Source organism: Nerophis ophidion, linkage group LG02 (genome assembly GCF_033978795.1).
Source record: "Nerophis ophidion isolate RoL-2023_Sa linkage group LG02, RoL_Noph_v1.0, whole genome shotgun sequence".
NCBI classification, from domain to species: domain Eukaryota; kingdom Metazoa; phylum Chordata; class Actinopteri; order Syngnathiformes; family Syngnathidae; genus Nerophis; species Nerophis ophidion.
In genome coordinates this window covers 35711648-35732534 of record NC_084612.1, presented here as the reverse complement: position 1 = coordinate 35732534, position 20887 = coordinate 35711648, and the positions used below count along the sequence as shown (strand labels likewise).

General features: G+C 41.3%; 1 protein-coding gene across 3 annotated transcripts in view; it reads left to right on the top strand.

The window, feature by feature from the left end:
* Window positions 1–20887, top strand: part of nfat5b (nuclear factor of activated T cells 5b) — a 99841-nt gene that overhangs the window by 1091 nt on the left and 77863 nt on the right. The window lies entirely within an intron of this gene.

Here is a 20887-nt window from a genome sequence, read left to right as displayed (position 1 = left end):
CATCTGTAGCTGAACAGACAATATGAAAAGCTGGCGTCTAAATTCAGTTGGTCCAGGAACATTAGTTTATAAGCATTATTGTCTGTAATGTGCACTTGCCTACACAACCTGTCACGTGAAAGAGCTACGTGCCCAAACTTGCTAAATTTTGGCTTCATATCTGCTGACCTGCTGCTCTAAGGGTAGCACTTTCTCCTGCCAGTGACTTTTTAGTACAGGATTAGAAACCTAATTTTATTTACACAAAAATATATTTACATTCGCATTTATACAACTAATCTGACAAATATTTGGCTTTATGTGAAATTTTACAGTAAGCTTAACAAACTGTATTTTATGTTGTTATAATACAAAAACAAAGTTGCGTGAATTGTCCACCATCACTACCTTTTTTCAATCAAATTGATTAATCATTAACTTTAAACAAACCCTAGTATAATCAGTTCCGGTCAAAATATCACCTCCTCTGGTATTTACTGCACACTTGTGACTTTTTCAGCCGCAAAATTCAGTATATGGTTTGGAGTGGTTTAACCTGTTGATAAATTGGATTTTTTGAGATACTGTATGTCAGAACCTTAAAGACCAAAACAATCCTCAATTTTTTGAGATTGCATAACAATAATTTTTATTAAAAAAATCAGTTTGAGGGAAAAACTTTGGGCAGCACAAACCCTTTACTTACAGGCAAAGTTTTCATATCGTTTCGTCATTTTTTAAGGCCACAAACATGGGTTAACAATGTTAAAGTGATTGAAAATACATGATATTTTCTCCTAATTTAAATGAATATAATTTAATATAAGTTATGTTGCGGATTCCAATCTCAGTTTCTTAACATAAACTCCCACAAGTGTAAAAATAAGTAAACTACAAATGTAATTTAGCCTTAACATTAGCGATCACGTATTTGTGTGACCAATTGGAATGCATGTTTTGGCTGTCTTATGGTTGTTAATCACTTTTTGGTTTCTTGGGTCTTGTTTTGTAATGATATAATGGTGGTTTTGCGCCTTTTGTGTCCTTTTATAATGAAAAGCACAACATCTTTGGCCTATTTCAGGATCCTTTTTTTATTTTCATTTAGCCTTTATTTAACCAGGTAAAATCCCATTGAGATCAAGGATCTCTTTTCCAAGGGAGACCTGGCCAAGAGCGCAGCAGCCAGGTTACAATAAAAACAGTAAACAACACATAAAATATCACATTTACAACATTAAAACTTGCTCACATCACACATGTGCATACAGACAAGGTAAACTGCAATCCTTTCACAGAAGCTTTAAACTAATTCAATGTTACAAGGGTTTGAAGTTGAATATTCGATTGTAGGGTATTCCAATCTTAGATTGTGCATTCTAAGCAGTGTTTTTGTGTTTTCAATTTTCTGCAGCCTACTGGATGCGTTGTATTTGTGAGAATTCAAACCCAGTATTGTCTCCATGTCTGTTTTTAGTTAGCGTGTTAACTGTGTTCTTAGAAGAAACACATAATTTATTCGCCCAAATCACCACATAATCATATTTGCCTTTGTGAAATACTGTGAATAGTTTCATTAGTTCGGAGTAAACTAAATCCTCCAATTGTCTGTTTTTCAAAGTGGGTGATAGCCTCCAGGCCAGCTGTTGTGTTTTATGTAAGTCATAACATTTGACTGGTTCTTGTCCAATTCGGAATCGGCTTCCTATCATTTGGAAGTAGAGTTGTCAATTATTCGTGAAAAACCAAGAGGACTTGTGAAGTTCAACATCACACCTACACGTTCTCTTCCACAGCAAGATGCATCTGACGACATTAAATATTAAGTGAACGGAATCACGGCTCTTTCCATTGGCAGATGAGATGCTGCAGGTAAGGTGTTCAAAGCTCAAGTTTCTGTTGGAAACCAACACAATCTTCTCATCTTGAAAGAAACTCTTAGATTGTTTGTTAGGCATTGAGAGGCAATAGTGGCAGGGAGCATCGATTTTTGATGTCCACTTTTCCCATGTAGTCGGTGCCAATCAGGGGTCAGTCATTAAGATGTTTGGGTTGATCCATTACAATTTCAGGTTCTGGAAATGAGGGCAGTCATACATTACTTGGTCAGCTATCTCTTCACATAGGCTTGCTGCAGCTGGTGTCTACATCCTGTTTTGTTTTGGCAAGCGGATATTCAAGGTCCGGGTCATGGCCGCTTAAACCTAACTCAAGACTTCATTATGCTACAGCGTTGCTGTGCCGCTGTAAGAGCTGTGATATGTTGTCTTTTTTTAGTAAGTAATTTTGAGTATGTAGCCTTTCCGTTTTTTTCCCTCTATCCCACCAATTTTAGATCGAATGCCTTCTCCTTTGTAACCTGACTCTCGCCAGATCCTTGTAGTTAGTTGAAGTCCACACAAGGATCTGGGCTCGACGGAAATGCAAACTCCTTCAAAATAGCAAAAAATAATGAATCAATCAGGATCGCCAGGCAGGATTTCATAGATGTGACATAGCGCCGAATCGACTGTTTGATTAAAACAACAATGCCGGCACGCAGCGAGGAGTCATGTGCTGACATTGATTCTGCTATTGCAACTGCTTTGTGGGTTCTATTGCTGCGTTGTTTCTGTAAAAGTTCTCGAACTTTTTGCTCTGTCGTTATCCAATATGTCGGTTGTTCTGTTTTGGATTTCCCAGCGTCGCTCTCATCAGCGTCAAGGGTTGATTTCGATGTGAGTGGTTGAAGTAGCATGTCATTCAAGATAACGGACAAGTGGTTTATCCAATCACATACAATTATTTTTTTTACAAGGCCCCGCCTTCTGAAATTCATCTTCTATTGAGAAGTCTAAGATCCTTGTGTGGAGCTCAGCGAACTACAAGGATCTGGCAAGAGTCAGGTTATCTCCTTTGTAGCAGCGTGTGCAATAAAAGTGATTGATGCTCCTCATCGGGAGTTGTGGCTACTCAATCTCAACACTGCCCCTAACATTTAAGCAGAAGATTGCAAGTTATGCTTTCAGCTAAGCCTGGGCCAAAAACTAATTTTGCGGGACAATATTGTCCTACAAATTATTGTGGATAATTGATATGACTGCCATTATTTTTTGAGACCAAATTAACCAATTATGTAATGATAATAATATTGCATGTATATCCTTTCAAATGCAATAAACTTTAATTTTTGTGCATTTGACATTGTAATAAAATTGTTTTAACCTCTGTATTTATTAAAACAATCAAACACTAACAATACATTCTGTTAGCAAAATGTAACACTTGAATAAAAATACCAACCAAAAGCAAAAACATGTGCTAAGGAGGGGACCCTCAAGTATAAACAACCAAAATAATAAATGAAATGTCTAAATAAGTACTAAATATGACAAAACAAGGCAGCAGCTAAAGAAGGACTTCCCGATTTAACCCCTCTTTTACCAGACAGGAAAAACCCGCCAGGTGTACAGCTGATTTTACTACTTCCGGTGCTGACGGAAAACCATGTGACTTGGGGCGGCATAGCTCGGTTGGTAGAGTGGCCGTACCAGCAAGTTCGATCCCCGATTCCACCATCATAGTCACTGCCGTTGTGTCCTTGGGAAATAAACTTTGCCCACCTGTTATAAAGATATATAGTTCACTTAGTTCACTTGTGTCCCATATGTGACCATAACACATATACTATGGTACGAAGACTATAGTGGCCATAAACAGTTAGCTACTACAGTAGAGGCGCTCATGCAGCACAGGGGCAATCTGTGGCCCGTGAATTTATTGTCATTGATCCTCGGCACATAAAAAACAAAAACAAAAAACGCGCAAAAATCGAGAAAACAGCAAGAAGCACAATGACAAAAAGCCAAAGTGTTGACATCAACCAAAAACGACACAAAGCCTTGTCTTTAAAAACTAAACTAAGTTGACGCAGGGATAGATCTTGCATTGGTTTTTAACTGAGACCAAGGATACGGGGTTCAAAAGGTTGGGGATCCCTGAATGATTCAAATAGGGCAAATAAAACAATCGGAGATTGCTACTTATATTGCCTTCGACATGTGACCCTTTTTTGTTGTGGTCAGGTTAGTTGCGGACACTTGAGCCCCGTCACAAGATCCCTTCATAAACCTATTTCACCAATACAGTAGTTCCCATTTTGTAAAACAAGACAAATGTCCAATTAGAGACGGCAGCGTCCGTATTGCACCCACTGTTACTCTGTTGCTAAGATTGCACCACAGAAGATGGATGTGTGTATCCGATCCATTTATTTTATTTTAGTATTTTTTATTTTTTTACAAGCTGCTCTTTTTCTTTAATATGGTGCTAAGTATGCACTGCAGAAAATGGTGCAGATATAGCTTCATCAGATACATTACATTTAATTTAATTTAATTTAAAAACTGTACTTTTAAGTTGAAATAAAAACATTGATAATTTTAATGAACTACAGCTACAAAAAGGCTTGGAAATTTCTCTTACTTTGGGTCGAAAAAATATCGAACCCTGACACTTAAAATATTGAATCGAACCGAACCGCAAATTTTGTGTACACCCCCAGCATTTTACCCACACTTTCTGTGGGACGCACACCATATTGCGCTGTTTTGTTTACAATGACCTTCTTTACCAAACGCCTCAGTGATAGTGGACTGTCTGTTGACTGTGTTTCAAGTGGGCTTACAGGTTTGTTGTTTTCCCAAAAATCCGGCAAAATGCCTTCTCTGTGTTGATAGTCTCATTTGCGAAGAGCTACAATATAACAGGATTAAGATCCCACTAGAAAGGCTGGCGTAGTGACTACGCTGTAGCATAAACCAACCTTAAGAGTCACCTGTTCTTTGCGTGTTGTTTTTTTCTCTTTCTGTCATTCACTTTTGTCCCCTCATTTGCCGTAGACTTGTCAGAGACGGTCAGAGCATATAAAATAGCTGCCGTATTGTTGCCTTTGATAAGTCATTGCTATCCCTCCATCCATTCTTTACTGCTTGTCCCGTTTTGGGTCACGGGGGGTGCTGGAGCCTATCTCAGCTGCATTTGGCGGAAGGTGGCGTACACCTTGGACAAGTCGCCACCTCATCACAGGGCCAACACAGATAGACAGACAACATTTACACACTAGGGTCAATTTTTTTTAGTGTTGCCAATCAACCTATCCCCAGGTGCATGTCTTTGGAGGTGGGAGGAAGCCGGAGTACCTGGAGGGAACCAACCCAGTCACAGGGAGGACTTGCAAACTCCACACAGAAAGATCCCGTATCATTGTATCGTTGACGCCAAGCTAGAAAGATGGTGCTTCAAGTTCAACCTTAATGTGACAGCATAGAAAACTTAGGTCCCCTTGATAACTAAATATCCTTGTCCCCTCCCAATATGGTTTTCATAAAAAAAGCACCACCTGTATGGCTATACTGGACCTCTTGGAAATGGTCAATAACTGTATTGAAGAAGGAAAATGCGGTATTGGCATTTTTTTGGATCCGTCCAAGGCCTTTGACACAATAGACTTTGAGATCTTATTGTATAAGCTATATCACTATGGTGTCAGAGGGGTACCTCTTGATTGGTTCCGTTCTTACCTTTACAATGATCACAACTCACCCTGTATGACCATAAATTATGGGGTTCCCCAGGGATCTATCTTGGGGCCTCTCCTTTTTATCCTATACATAAATAATTTCGTAAACTTCTCTGAAACTTTTCAAAAAATAATTTTTGCTGATGATACAAATTTGTTTACCTCACACAGGAGCCTACACAATCTACAAGAAACTGTCAATTCAGAGCTTATGAAAGTGGATTCCTGTTTCAAATGCAATAAGCTCTAACTTAATGTAAATAAAACAAATTTTATTTTATTTCTTTCTAATAAAAAACAGACAAATACTGAGCACTGCCATATCATCATCAATGGGCAGGAAATACAGAGTATAATCCTCAAAATTCTTAGGGGTCATCATTCTTGCCGATTGTATTGTACCATATGTCCCGGCAAGAAATCTGCGTTCAAAGGACTCCGGCTTATTACTGATTCCCAAAGCCCAAAAAAAGTCTGCGGGCTATAGAGCGTTTTCATTTCGGGCTCCAGTACTGTGGAATGCCCTCCCGGTAACAGTTCGAGATGCCACCTCAGTAGAAGCATTTAAGTCTCACCTTAAAACTCATTTGTATACTCTAGCCTTTAAATAGACTCCCTTTTTAGACCAGTTGATCTGCCGTTTCTTTTCTTTTTCTCCTATGTCCCACTCTCCCTTGTGGAGGGGGTCCGGTCCGATCCGGTGGCCATGTACTGCTTGCCTGTGTATCGGTTGGGGACATTTCTGCACTGCTGATCCGCCTCCGCTTGGGATGTTTTCCTGCTGGCTCCGCTGTGAACGCGACTCTCGCTGCTGTGTTGGATCCGCTTTGGACTGGACTCTCGCGACTCAATATGGATTGAACTTTCACAGTATCATGTTAGACCCGCTCGAAATCCATTGCTTTCCTCCTCTCCAAGGTTCTCATAGTCATCATTATCACCAATGTCCCACTGGGTCATCATTGTCACCGACGTCTCACTGGGTGTGAGATTTCCTTGCCCTTATGTGGGCCTACCGAGGATATTGTAGTGGTTTGTGCAGCCCTTTGAGACACTAGTGATTTAGGGCTATATAAGTAAACATTGATAGATTGATTGATTGACGAATACCTCAATTTCAAATGTCACATTAGCCATCTGTTAAACAAATTATCCAAATATGTTGGCCTGTTCTTTCACCTTCGTCATTATCTTCCTCTTTATGCTCTACTTACCTTGAACAAAACTCTCTTTGAACCACATCTAAACTACTGTAATATCATCTGGTGTAACACCTTCCCTACCTACCTTCTCAAATTAGAAATCCCTGCAAAAGAAAATCATACGGGCCCTGTCATGGTCCATGTTTAATGCCCCCACTCGTCATCTATTTCATAAATATCATCTCTTAAGACTGACAGAGTTCAATATTTATCAAAATGCTTGTTTAACCTATCAAGTCATTTACAGGCTGAATCTTAGGCTCTGCAGCTTGGTTCCTATCTACCATCCCCAGCATGCCCACAACACTCTTAACTTAGATCTGATAACAGGTAAACATCGTTTACTGGCTCACAGTATCGTATGCAGGGGACCAAAGATTTGGAACCAGCTTAATGAGAGCCTCAAAATGCTATATCCATTCTCCAACTTAAAAAAAACCCTGAAAACTTACCCATTAACCACCTATCTTTAATGCCTCATGTGGGGTAGGCTGCTGTTGGGTTTTGCATGGTTGAATGAATGTATATAGTGTATGCTTGCTTTAGTACTATTAAATGATAAATGGGTTGTACTTGTATAGCGCTTTTCTACCTTCAAAGCGCTTTCACACTACTTCCACATTTACCCATTCACACACACATTCACACACTGAAGGAGGGAGCTGCCATGCAAGGCGCTAACCAGCACTCATCAGGAGCAAGGGTGAAGTGTCTTGCTCAGGACACAACGGACGTGACGAGGTTGGTACTAGGTGGGGATTGAACCAGGGACCCCCGGGTTGAGTACGGCCACTATCCCACTGCGCCACGCCGTCCCGTTATCTTGTGTTTATCATATAGAGTTGTTGTTTTGTTTTTGCTTTTTATTGTTGTGCTTGCTACCATGTTTCATCTTTTCATCTATATACTGTCCTTTGGACCCCCTGTCAAAACCTTCTTCTAGCTGTTTTGGGGGACCCTTATACGTACCAACATCTTTAAATGATGACATTCACCACTATTGTAATTGTTATATGGTATTGTGAATACATTTGAACTTGAACTTGAACACTTAAGATGCAAGATAATCATCCTTAGTTTAAAAACATTGTGATATGACCTCTTTAATCTGGTGAGCCTTTTGTATGAAAATACACCTGTGTAGACCTGCCCATCGGCAGTGCGCCTTAAAATCCGGTGCGCCACTATGGTTAGAAATATATGGTACTGTGTTTCCTTCTTGAAAAGAGTGAAGAGAGCCACAACATCGACATATTTTTCTACATTGGAACTAATCAATTCAGAGTCATCAGTTAACTTTTAATGGCCGTTTTACTTATAAACCATAGGAAAATACCTTTGTGAAGATGGACTGTGCAACTTTTGAATGAGTCACGGCAGACAGCGCTATTATAATTTGCAACGCAATTCAACCAACAGAGAGCTATCATCTAATTGTTGATAAATACATCTGTTGAATAACTATTGTAAGTTAACAACATGCTAGTCAAGTTCAGAGTTCACGTGTTTGTATATATACCGTGCCTGTAAGATTATTGACGGAGAATGACGTGTTGTGTGAGAGAAAAAGATGTATGTACGAGTATGGGTCAAAATTGAACCTGTTGTTCGCACAATATTGGCAATAAAAGTTAAAACGAGTGTCATACTTTGTGACTTCTTCTGGACGCAACAACACAATAAGATGAAAAACGACACATTTAGTAATTATTTTTAGAGTGCACCAAGATATTAAGTACAGAATATCAGTTTCCATGCAAATGTTTAATCACTGTTGTTGTATTTCACACAATAATTTGTGCATTTCAGGCACAAAGTCTGCTCGCCTTTGTTCAGGGTCCCTCCTTAGCAAAAAACTGACCAATCACAGTTTTGCATTCCGCGTCGCCAGCAGTGTTTGGCAGTAGCTTGCTACATGTAGTGAAGCTATGTAGCTAAACTACATTTCCCAGTCGCTACATTTCCCAGTCGTGGAGCATGATGGCAAGTGCCTGGTGGCCGTTCCTGTTCCCATGGGGCCCGTCAGGGCACATCCCGAAGAGGCAACGTGGGTCCCCCCTCCAATGGGCTCACCACCCATAGCAGGGGTCATAGAGGTTGGGTGCGATTTGAGCTGGGCGGAAGCCGAAGGCAGGGCACTTGGCGGTCTGAACCTCGGCTACATAAGCTGGCTCTTGGGACGTGGAACGTCACCTCACTGGGGGGTAAGGAGCCTGAGCTAGTGCGCGAAGTAGAGAAATTCCGGCTGGATGTAGTCTGACTCACTTCGACGCACAGCAATGGCTCTGGAACCACTTCTGTCGAAAGGGGCGACGGGCTGGGGTGGCAATTCTCGTTGCCCCCCCGGCTCAAAGCCTGCACGTTGGAGTTCAACCCAGTGGACGAAAGGGTAGCCTCCCTCCGCCTTCGGGTGGGGGGGACGGGTCCTGACTGTTGTTTGTCCTTACGCACCAAACAACAGTTCAGAGTACCCACCCTTTTTGGGTACACTCAAGGGAGTACTGGAGAGTGCTCCATCGGGTGATTCCCTTGTTCTGCTGGGGGACTTCAACGCTCATGTTGGCAATGACAGTGAAACCTGGAGAGGCGTGATTGGGAAGAATGGCCGCCCGTATCTGGACCGAGTGGTATTTTGTTATTGGAGTTTTGTGCTCGTCAGTTTTTCCATAACAAACACTATGTTCAAACATAAGGGTGTCTATATGTGCACTTCGCACCAGGACACCCTAGGCCGCAGTTCCATGATCGACTTTGTAGTTGTGTCATCGGATTTGCAGCCTCATGTTTTGGACACTCGGGTGAATAGAAGGGTGGAGCTTTCTACTGATCACCACCTGGTGGTGAGTTGGCTTTGATGGTGGGGGAGGATGCTGGACAGTCCTGGCAGGCCCAAACGCATTGTGAGGGTTTGCTGGGAATGTTTGGCAGAGTCTCCTGTCAGAGAAAGTTTCAATTCCAACCCCCGGAAGAACTTTGAACATGTCACGAGGGAGGTGCTGGACATTGAGTCCGAGTGGACCATGTTCCGCACCTCTATTGTCGAGGCGGCTGATTGGAGCTGAGGCCACAAGGTAGTTGGTGCCTGTCGGGGCAATAATCCTAGAACCCGTTGGTGGACACCAGCAGTGAAGGATGCCGTCAAGCTGAAGAAGGAGTTCTATCGGGTTCTTTTGGCTCATAGGACTCCGGAGGCAGTGGACAGGTACCAACAGGCCAAGCGTTGTGCAGCTTCAGCGGTCGCAGAGGCAAAAACTCGGACATGGGAGGAGTTCAGGGAAGCCATGGAAAACGACTTCCGGACGTCTTCGAAGCGATTCTGGACCACCACCCGCCGCCTCAGGAAGGGGAAGCAGTACACTGTCAAAACCGTGTATGGTGCAGATGGTGTTCTGCTGACCTCAACTGCGGATGTTGTGGATAGGTGGAAGGAATACTTCGAAGACCTCCTCAATCCCACCAACACGTCTTCCTATGAGGAAGCAGTGCCTGGGGAATCTGTGGTAGACTCTCCTATTTCTGGGGCTGAGGTTGCTGAGGTAGTTAAATAGCTCCTCGGTGGCAAGGCCCCAGGGGTGGATGAGACCTGCCCGGAGTTCCTTAAGGCTCTGGATGCTGTGGAGCTGTCTTGGTTGACAAGACTCTGCTGCATCGCGTGGTCATCGGGGGCGATACCTCTGGATTGGCAGACCGGGGTGGTGGTCCCTCTCTTTAAGAAGGGGGACCGGAGGGTGTGTTTCAACTATCGTGGGATCACACTCCTCAGCCTTCCCGGTAAGGTTTATTCAGGTGTACTGGAGAGGAGGCTACGCCGGATAGTCGTACCTCTGATTCAGGAGGAACAGGGTGGTTTTCATCCTGGTCGTAGAACTGTGGACCAGCTCTATACTCTCGGCAGGGTTCTTGAGGGTGCATGGGAGTTTGCCCAACCAGTCTACATGTGCTTTGTGGACTTGGAGAAGGCATTCGACCGTGTCCCTCGGGAAGTCATGTGGGGTGTGCTCAGAGAGTATAGGGTATCGGACTGTCTTTTGGCGGTCGTCTCCCTGTACAATCAGTGTCAGAGCTTGGTCCACATTGCCAGCAGTAAATTCGGACACGTTTCCAGTGAGGGTTAGACTCCGCCAAGGCTGCCCTTTGTCACAGATTCTGTTCATAACTTTTATGGACAGAATTTCCCAGGCGCAGTCAAGGCGTTGAAGGGTTCCGGTTTGGTGGCCGCGGTATTAAGTCTCTGCTTTTTGTAGATGATGTGGTCCTGATGGCTTCATCTGGCCGGGATTTTCAGCTCTTACTGGATCGGTTCGCAGCCGAGTGTGAAGTGACCGGAATGAGAATCATCACCTCCAAGTCCGAGTCCATGTTTCTCTCCCGGAAAAGGATGGAGTGCCATCTCCGGGTTGGGGAGGAGACCCTGCCCCAAGTGGAGGAGTTCAAGTGCCTAGGAGTCTTGTTCACGAGTGGGGGAAGAGTGGATCGTAAGATTGACAGGCGGATCGGTGCGGCGTCTTCAGTAATGCGGACGTTGTACCGATCCGTTGTGGTGAAGAAGGAGTCGGAAGGCAAAGCTCTCAATTTACCGGTCGATCTACGTTTCCATCCTCACCCATGGTAATGAGCTTTGGGTCATGACCAAAAGGATAAGATCACGGGTACCAGCGGCCAAAATGAGTTTCCTCCGCCGTGTGGCAGGGCTCTCCCTTAGAGATAGGGTGAGAAGCTCTGCCATCCGGAGGGAACTCAAAGTAAAGCCGCTGATCCTCCACATCGAGAGGAGCCAGATGAGGTGGTTCGGGCATCTGGTCAGGATGCCACCCGAACGCCTTCTTAGGGAGGTGTTTAGGGCATGTCCAACCGGTAGGAGGCCACGGGGAAGACCCAGGACACGTTGGGAAGACTACGTCTCCCGGCGGGCCTGGGAATGCTTCGGGATCCCCCGGGAGGAGCTAGACGAAGTGACTGGGGAGATGGAAGTCCGGGCTTCCCTGCTTAGGCTGCTGCCCCCGCGACCCGACCTTGGATAAGCGAAGAAGATGGATTGATGGATGGATGTTTTGGAAAATGTACTCTGAAATAAATACATACGGTAAATAAATACATAATAATAATCTTGTTATATTCCCGTTAAGATGAAAAATTATTCATAATCCTTGAGAAGAAAAGGGAGTTGGAGCCAAGTGTATTTCTGTGTCGTTTTTCCCATTTCCGAGTCTAAATTGGATGTCAAAGTGCACCAACTTGTCGGAATACGTCCTCAACCATCTTCAATCCAGGTGAGATGCGTGATTTATGATCTACAGTAAAATTTCAGGGAGCAGGGAAGCAAGGAAAAGGCTGACCACTTGATGTAAACACACTAGCAGAAACTGGTGATCACTTTGCTGCTATTAATAGTTTGTCTGCGTTAGCACTTTGTTTGATTGATTGATGGAAACGTTTTTTAGTAGATTGCACAGTACAGTACATATTCCGTACAATTGACCACTAAATGATCACACACGAATAAGTTTTTTAACTTGTTTAAGTCGGGGTCCACGTTAATCAATTCATGGTAATTTTTTTAGATTAATAGCTTATAGTAACACTATCACTAATACTTGGTTAATATTCAAGTCATTAAATGTAAATAGAGTATTGCTGGCAGTTTTTCGATAGTTATTTATTGGGTGTTATGGGTGGAATAGAGAACCTACCATTGGCTCTGTCGTAAGCAGACTTTTATTTACGTTTATTTATGAGTTAAAATGCATTGAAAAAAAAATAATCCGTCGTCATGGCTTTCATAATGATTGTGAACAAAAATTGTCCAAAAAGGTAACGTTCCACTTTAATGTCTCTTTTGTGAGACTGTTTTGTTCCTTTTGCCAGGTTATTGTCATTACGCCACAGTGGTTTCTGTTAAAATAGTCATGTATCCTGTGCTGAAAAGTCTCCATTAGAGTATATGTTAAGATGTTTATTTAATATTATTGTTTTGTCACTGCCTTTGATTTAATTAGTTTCCTGTGTTTTTCCCCCCTTATTTTGTACATGATACGCAATTCAAAAGAAATGTTTTAATAAGCCAGACAGAGGGCATACATTTAGATAGTGTTTATTTGATAAACAATCAAACTGATAATTTTTTTTCTTGATTGGTGGAAAGTTGTACCTTAAGTTATATATTTATGGGGGTTCTTCCGAGGATGTTGTAGTCGTAATGATTTGTGCAGTCCTTTGAGACATTTGTGATTTGGGGCTATATAAATAAACATTGATTGATTGTAGCTGAGATAGGCGCCAGCGCCCCCCGCGACCCCGAAAGGGAATAAGCGGTAGTAAATGGATGGATGGATGATTGATATAATGAAGCTTTGATGTAGCAAGCTACTTTTGCCGTGTAACTTGCTATAATTCTCTAGGGTTAGCTCCTCCTGTAGTTTAGCTACATTTAATCAAGAGCAACTTGTAACTATATTTTCCAAGTAGCTTGCCCATCACTTGTTGCCGGCGACGCACACCTCGGATTTTTGTCATTTGCAAGTAAGCCTTGCGTGAAGGGGACAAGATGTGAGTTATGTGACACGAGAGTATATAGCAGGCTTCACCTACTCTCTCCTGCACGCCATGCCTTTTTGTGTTTGCAGACCCTTCATCCTGCTCCATTCCTCCAGCTGGACACTCATTTTTTTATTATTAGCTCTCTACTACATTCCTTATAGTTCAGTCTGTTTTTTTTTTTAAATAAATAGAGTAATTGTTATTTTATATAGTCACCACTCCCCTTTGTTTTTTTTACTTCTTATGTAATTGTTATATTTTGTTACGCTGGTGGCATGTAACAGTAGCATAGATAGTCAAATTTCAATATCTCTTTTCTTTTTCTTTCTTTGTTTCTATGTCAGCTTTAAAAGCCATGTTTTGTGGACAAACATGTTTAAAGGTATGAGCTATATGGACAGCAGCCTTATAGTAAAGTCATGCCGGTTAAAAATGGAGTGCTGTTGAGTGTTACTGTTGACTTGCAAGGTGATAACCATCATCATGACAATCCCGTTTCTGTTTTGAAAGTGGTGTATGTATATGGGGGCGAATGACTCACTTCATTCACCCAAAACCCACACTAGCTTTATATACTCAGTTTACATGGTTTTACAACCTCATGTTTATGCACAAAATCAGGGGTGTCAAACGTACGGCCCGCGAACAGGTTTTATCCGGCCCGCGGGATGAGTTTGCTAAGTATACAAATTAACTACAAATTTTAGAATGAAAGAAACAGCTCTTCTACATGTGTCTACTGAATGTTACAATAGCAATTCTTTGTATCTCAGTAGATCAGGGGTCGGCAACTCGCGGCTCCGGAGCAACATGCAGCTCTTGGCTCACTCTGATGTGGCTCAGCTGCATACTTGCCGACCCCCCCATTTTTCCGGGAGGTTTTCCAGATTTCAGTGCCTCTCCCAGAAATCTACCCAGGATAAATTTCTCAGATTTTCACCCGCACAACAATATTGAGGGCGTGCCGTGTTGGCAATGCCTTAAATGTCTTCTCGACCATGTCGTCGCGTCCGCTTTAATACTATGCTACCTGAGTGCCGGCCCACCACATGTAGTGTGCGGCTGCTGACCAACGTGCAAGTGACTGCAAGGCATACTTGTTCAACAGCCATACAGGTCACACTGAGGGTTGTGATATAAGTAACTTTAACACTCTTACATGCGCTACACTGTGAACCCACACCAAACAAGAATGACAAACACATTTCGGGAGAACATCAGCACTGTAACACAACATCAAACACAGCAGAACAAATACCCAGAATCCCATGCATCCCTAACTATTCCGGGCCACATTATACACCCCCACTAACCCCCCCACCCCCTCCCCTCTCCGTGCGTTGGTTTAAGGTGGGCGGGGTTTGGTGGTGCTATTAACTACAACATATAAGTGTCAAAAAAAACAAAACATTTTGATTTGTACATTTTCAGAATGTGCCTCTTCTATTTTTAAACACATGAAACAATCCGAAGGTATTTTTATTTTTAAGTTATCCTGCAGGGATTTTACCAGTCCGGCCCACTTGGTAGTAGATTTTTCTCCATGTGGCCCTTGATCTAAAATGAGTTTGACACCCCTGCACTAAATGCACATATTCATTCATAGCATGCTTTTACATTCGCATTTGGAGCAAGCAACCTCTGAGGCTGGAGATATATAGATCAATACAGCATCATAAGCTGCATGTGATCAACCTCTTTGTGATCAATGCTCCGCTAAAAACAGGTCTTTAACGTTAGCACTTACAATAACAATATTTACAATACTTGTTTACTATTCAGGTCATGAAATGTAAATACACTATTGTTGGTGATTTTCAGAGTTTTTTTTAAATTGGTTTTATAGGCGCAATAGACACAATAACGCCGTAGCTCCCATTAGCTTCATTGTTACCTGACTTTTATTTAGGTTTATTTACAAGTTAAAAATACATACTGTATGTTTTCTTGTCCCTCATAAGGATTGTGAATGATTGGCAGACTGATATTCCAAAATTTGAAATCAAACCATAGAGGTATGGCGGAGCTTTTTCATAAAACAATCTTGCCTTCTTCCAAACTGCCTCTAAATGAGCGGTTTGAAATTTGAGATGATAGTGATGTATTTTGCCTTTAGTTATGTAAGATGTTATCTCCATATATGGTAGTGGTTTACCAGAAAATCTTTGCCAAAGTGCACCGTTTTCTGTTCTGTTGTAATCCAAAGTTGCAGTCTATAAATTCCTTATTTTTCTGTATCCTCTTGCTGTGGAGAAGACTGATTTATACATGTTCATAAATGCTAAAATCCTCCGCTTTTGAAATTTTTAATTCAAAGTATTGTATACTTTTAACTTATCCGTCAGTAAATGCGTTAAAATCTACAACATAGCTGACGGGGCACTGTTAGTGTCAAAGGGGGCTTGGCCTGGAGGAGGACTTCGGCAAGTGAATAAGACCGCCCACAAAATGGCGCATTCTGAATAGACAATCAGAAAGCGGCATGAAGATTGTCTGTAAAATAAAATCTGTGCAGAATTTTTCCCAAAGCACAAGCATTAAATGTAGCAAAAAATCATAATTGAATCCCTTTCATTATTGTGAAGTGCATTAAACAAGAACCAGAACATTAATTGTTGCTGTTGCTTGTGGATGCAAACATGTGTTGTGTTAAAGCGAATATAGACCTTGTGCGCATGTAAACTTAGTCCATGTTAATATACTTTCCTTGAGAAATGAAGCAGAAGGGGACAAATAGCATTTGTTTTTCAATACTGATACTGATCACCTCTTTCATGACGTTATGTGACCGCAGGTATCAAGTCAGTCAGCTAGTTGGTTAGTTAACAACCTAACACTGCGGCCCGCAAAGATAGCAGAGACAGACAAAAAAGTTCACTCCGTTTCCTTCATCATTCTGCCACAGATAGCTCAAAAAGTGATTGTCAGATCTTCATCAAACTTTCAGGAAATGCCAAAGTGGGATAAGGAAAAAAATCATAAAATGTTGGAGCTGATCCAGATTATTTCTACTAAATTATCTTATGTTTACATTTCGACCCTATACTTCCATGTATGTATTTGTGCAGCCCCGTGTCCACCCACTGAGACAAAGAGAATGGATGTCTGAAAAAAAGTTTCTCTTTGTTTATTTCATAAGCTGTAGATATCTCCAAATGTTGTTGGTACATTTTAATGAAACTTTTAGGAAATGTTAAAAATGGGATAAGAAACAAGAAATTACAATTTGAGGCTGATCCGATCACCGTCTGCATTCACAACTTTTTTACAATTGGATATTAAGGCCTGGCAGAGGTCTGCACACTGCCAGTGCTTTTGGGGTTACTATCATCATGTAGACATGTCTTGACCTGGCTGTGTTCGTCAGTTCTGACTACAGAAAATTATGTGTCCACATGTCATGTCTTTTTATTGAGTTTATATGGTGTTATAAGGCAAATGACAGCGCCATTGCCCATCCTCCTGGAGCAAAACCAAACCTGATGAAATGGACTTAGTAGTTTTTCTGTTCTTGAAGTGTCTATGTAATTTCCTGAGTGAGTAATGTGACAGCGGCATGTCATCTCAGGCCAAGCAAGACATGTGCCTGCATGATCCCCAGACCTAACTCCAACTGACCACCTCTGTGCATTTCAAGGGGATTATCCTGATTAATAATATTCTGTAAACTTAATGTGTCATCCACATCCACCATATTGTAGTAAAGACTACAAAAGAAAGAACTGACATAATCTAGACCATCAGTTATCTCAATAAGAGCACGCCCAGACTTTTTTATGGAATTTGGAGGCCGTACCCTCTGGATCTGCCTGTGATCTCATTTACATTTGGTACTAACGCAGTTAAAACTAGTATTTGTTGTGTTTTCTTATTTTTGTAAAGAAAATATGTAATGCCACATGCACATTACTCAGTTTTCTTACAAGCTACAATGATTCGGTACTAAAAACTAAATAGTCACATCGAGGTGATTTCAGATCTGTAAATTAATATTTAACTCATTTTGATATGTGTATCCAATGACTTTGAAGTCCTCTGATCCCTATGTACTTTTCGCATTCAGTGATTGTTTTGAGATGGTTTCAGTCACACTTTGTTTCTTTTGGCTGGCATTGTCACTAATCATCTGCCAAATGTACACACATTAAAATTACCAGCTTTACATTTTTTTTAAATTACACAGTTTGTTCATGCATCAAGTTGGACTAGTTTTCCTTTTTTAAAACAAAAAATATCACAAAAACACCCCCTCAGTCATCCTCAAACTGGGGTACAGTATGCTGGCTTCATAAATGATAAATGGGTTGTACTTGTATAGCGCTTTTCTACCTTCAAAGTACTCAAAGCGCTTTGACACTACTTCCACATTTACCCATTCACACACACATTGATGGAGGGAGCTGCCATGCAAGGCGCTAACCAGCACCCATCAGGAGCAAGGGTGAAGTGTCTTGCTCAGGACACAATGGACGTGACGAGGTTGGTACGAGGGGGGGATTGAACCAGGGACCCTCGTGTTGCGCACGGCCACTCTACCACTGCGCCACGCCATCCCTTCATTTATCTAGTGGAGGGGCGCTCACACTTTTTCTGCAGGTGAGCTACTTTTCAATTGACCAAGTCGAGGAGATCTACCTCATTCCTATTTATAATTTATATTTATTTATTTATGAAAGAGACATTTTTGTTAACAAGTTAATGGTGTTTAATGATAATACAAGCATGTTTAACACACATAGATTCCTTTCTTTCATGGTGTATTTGATTCTGATGACTTACATTGATTGGAATTAGACAATGGTGCTGATAACGTCCGCATTTTCAAATGGAGGAAAAAAAAAAGTCCTCCTTTCTGTCCAATACCACATGAAAGTGGTTGGATTTGGCCTCTCATTTGTCCAACTTGCATACTCGTTTTTAAACACTTTGTCATGAGAGTAGCATATGTGTGTGGCCCTTTAATGTCTGGCAGCAGGTGAGTGACGTCAGTGAGAGTGCGGGTGGGCAAGCAAGTGAGAAAGCGGTCGCTGAGGGCGGGGGAGAAATACATTGGCATCAAACTCCGTAGCTTGCTAGCTTGTGCACGCTAGCTTTCTGAGACTCTCATTTTGTTAGCACAGGCAGGATGAAACAGGTCTTTTATGGTGAAGACAGGAACTGTGCAGTCGGTCTTTAGAGTTTTGACAGTAGGTACGGAGTCTCTAGAAATAAAATGTGTTTCTCTGCGTCTGCCCTGTTAGTGATTTTTTTCTTAAATATGAGCTCGCAGCAGCCAGCGTCATCTCACAAGATACTCTGGTGCCGAGAATGTCAAACAACTGACGAAAGTGAAGTCTTGGTATGATTGATGATTGCTCATTTTTATGTATATTTTTTAATACCTGGCTTGAGATCGACTGACACACCCTCCGAGATCGACCAGTCGATCGCGATCGACGTAATGCCCACCCCTGATCTAGTGGTACACCAAATAATCACTTACACAAATGTTCAAACACAGTGTTACTGTTCAAACTGTAATGTTACAGTGGCCAAAAATATTAAATACTTGTGTTAAATAAAACCTCTGCCTTATTTTTATGAATATTTAGGTGCACTATGCTACTGTATTGTAAAGTTAGTTATTATGGTTATTCTTGGAGGGCCAAATGTTTTCTGAGGTGGTACTCGTTGGAAAAAGTTTGAGACCCACTGGGCTAGTGTATGTTACCATTTGTGGCCTAACAGAACATATATATATTTTTAAATGTCTCTATTTTTTACAAATTACTAAACATATTAAATAAAAAATTGCTCGTCGGCCAAAATTATTTGTTTGTAGAGCTTATCACTGTCTCGTACACAGGCACATACTGGGAACGTGTGCACATAAACAAAATCAGTTCCTGAGATGCAACTAACAATTTGCAGTCATGTTGTTAAGATAGAAAATACATTTACAGTATGTGAATGTGAGTGTGAACATTGTCTATCTGTGTTGGCTCTGCAATTAGGTGGCGAGTGCAGCTCGGATAGGCTCCAGCACCCCCGCGACCCTAAGAGGGAAAAGTCGTAGAAAATGGATGGATGGATGATAGCTAACGTTAGCTAGCCAAATCACTATCATTAGGTGGCAACATACAAAGTTAGTTCCGTGTGGCTTGGATGGTAGAGCGGCCGTACAAGCAACTTCAGGGTTCCAGGTTCTATAACCACTTCAGCTATTCCTCGTCACTGTCACTTACCATGAATTGATTAACGTGGAACCCGACTTAAACAAGTTGAAAAACTTATTCGGGTGTTACCATTTAGTGGTCAATTGTACGGAATATGTACTGTACTGTGCAATCTACTAATAAAAGTATCAATCAATCAACCAATCAATCAATGCAGTTGTGTCCTTGGGTGAGACACATTACCCACCTGCTCCCAGTGCCATTCACACTGGTTTAAATGTAACTTAAAAAATGTAGATAACAGGTTTCATGATGCAAAGCGCTTTGAGTCTCGAGAGAAAAAAAAGCTGTATAAATATAATTCACTTCCAAATTTGCTTCACGTGTGGGCTTATTTTACGTAATTTTGTTTTAAAAGCTTTTCGAGGACGGAATATCCTTTTAATGGCACATTGGAGATTTGACGCCCTCTAAGCCTCTATGTAAAGGTTACAAACAGCCCCTTTAAAGGGGAGCTGCAATTTTTGGGGAATTTTGCCTATTGTTTACGATCATTATGAAAGTCATGACAATGAAGGGATTTTTTAATGCATTCTAACTTGTAAATAAAAGTCCACTTACAGCAAAGCCAATGGGAGGTTCTTTATTTCACCCATAAAATCCAACAACTAACCATTCAACAACTTCCAACAATACTCCATTAACATTGAATGACTTAAATATTAACCAAGTATTAGTGATATTGTATTATAAGCCCTAACACAGACTCACTATTTATAGCGACGCTGTGATCACTAACGTGTGTGCCTATGCTTATATCATCGGGTGGTCTGCTGCTTCCTCGCTTCCTTGCTCCCTGGAAGTTTATTGTAAATCATAAATCATACCTCTCACCTGGACAGAAGGTCTGAGGAAGTATGACGACAAGTTGGTCCACTTTCACAGCCATTTATGGCCCGGAAATGGCAAGAACAACACAAAAAGACGCTTGGTCGAACCCCCCCGTCCTCCGACCCAATTTCTTTGATAGGCTCCAGCACCCCCCTACAACCCCATAAGGGACAAGGGGTAGAAAATGAATGACTGGATGGATTATGGTCATTCTTCATTTAAATGGGAATATATAAACATTCTATCAGTTGGCATCCTATTGACAGCAAACATTGTACAGTAAGTGATGTTTTATTATGTTTGTTGTCTCAAATGAAGTCTGCTGTGAGTAATAATCAGTGATGAAGAAAAAAAAGCAAACGTGATGCGTTTTTGAAATTATTGCACCGTGTAAGCTTAAAATGAACAAAATATGTATATATTTAATGTTATTATAAATGGGCCTGTTACTACATTATATATGTATATATATATATATATATATATATATATATATATATATATATATATATATATATATATTGTATATAAAACATTAATGGAGGTGTTTGGATTTTTTTGTA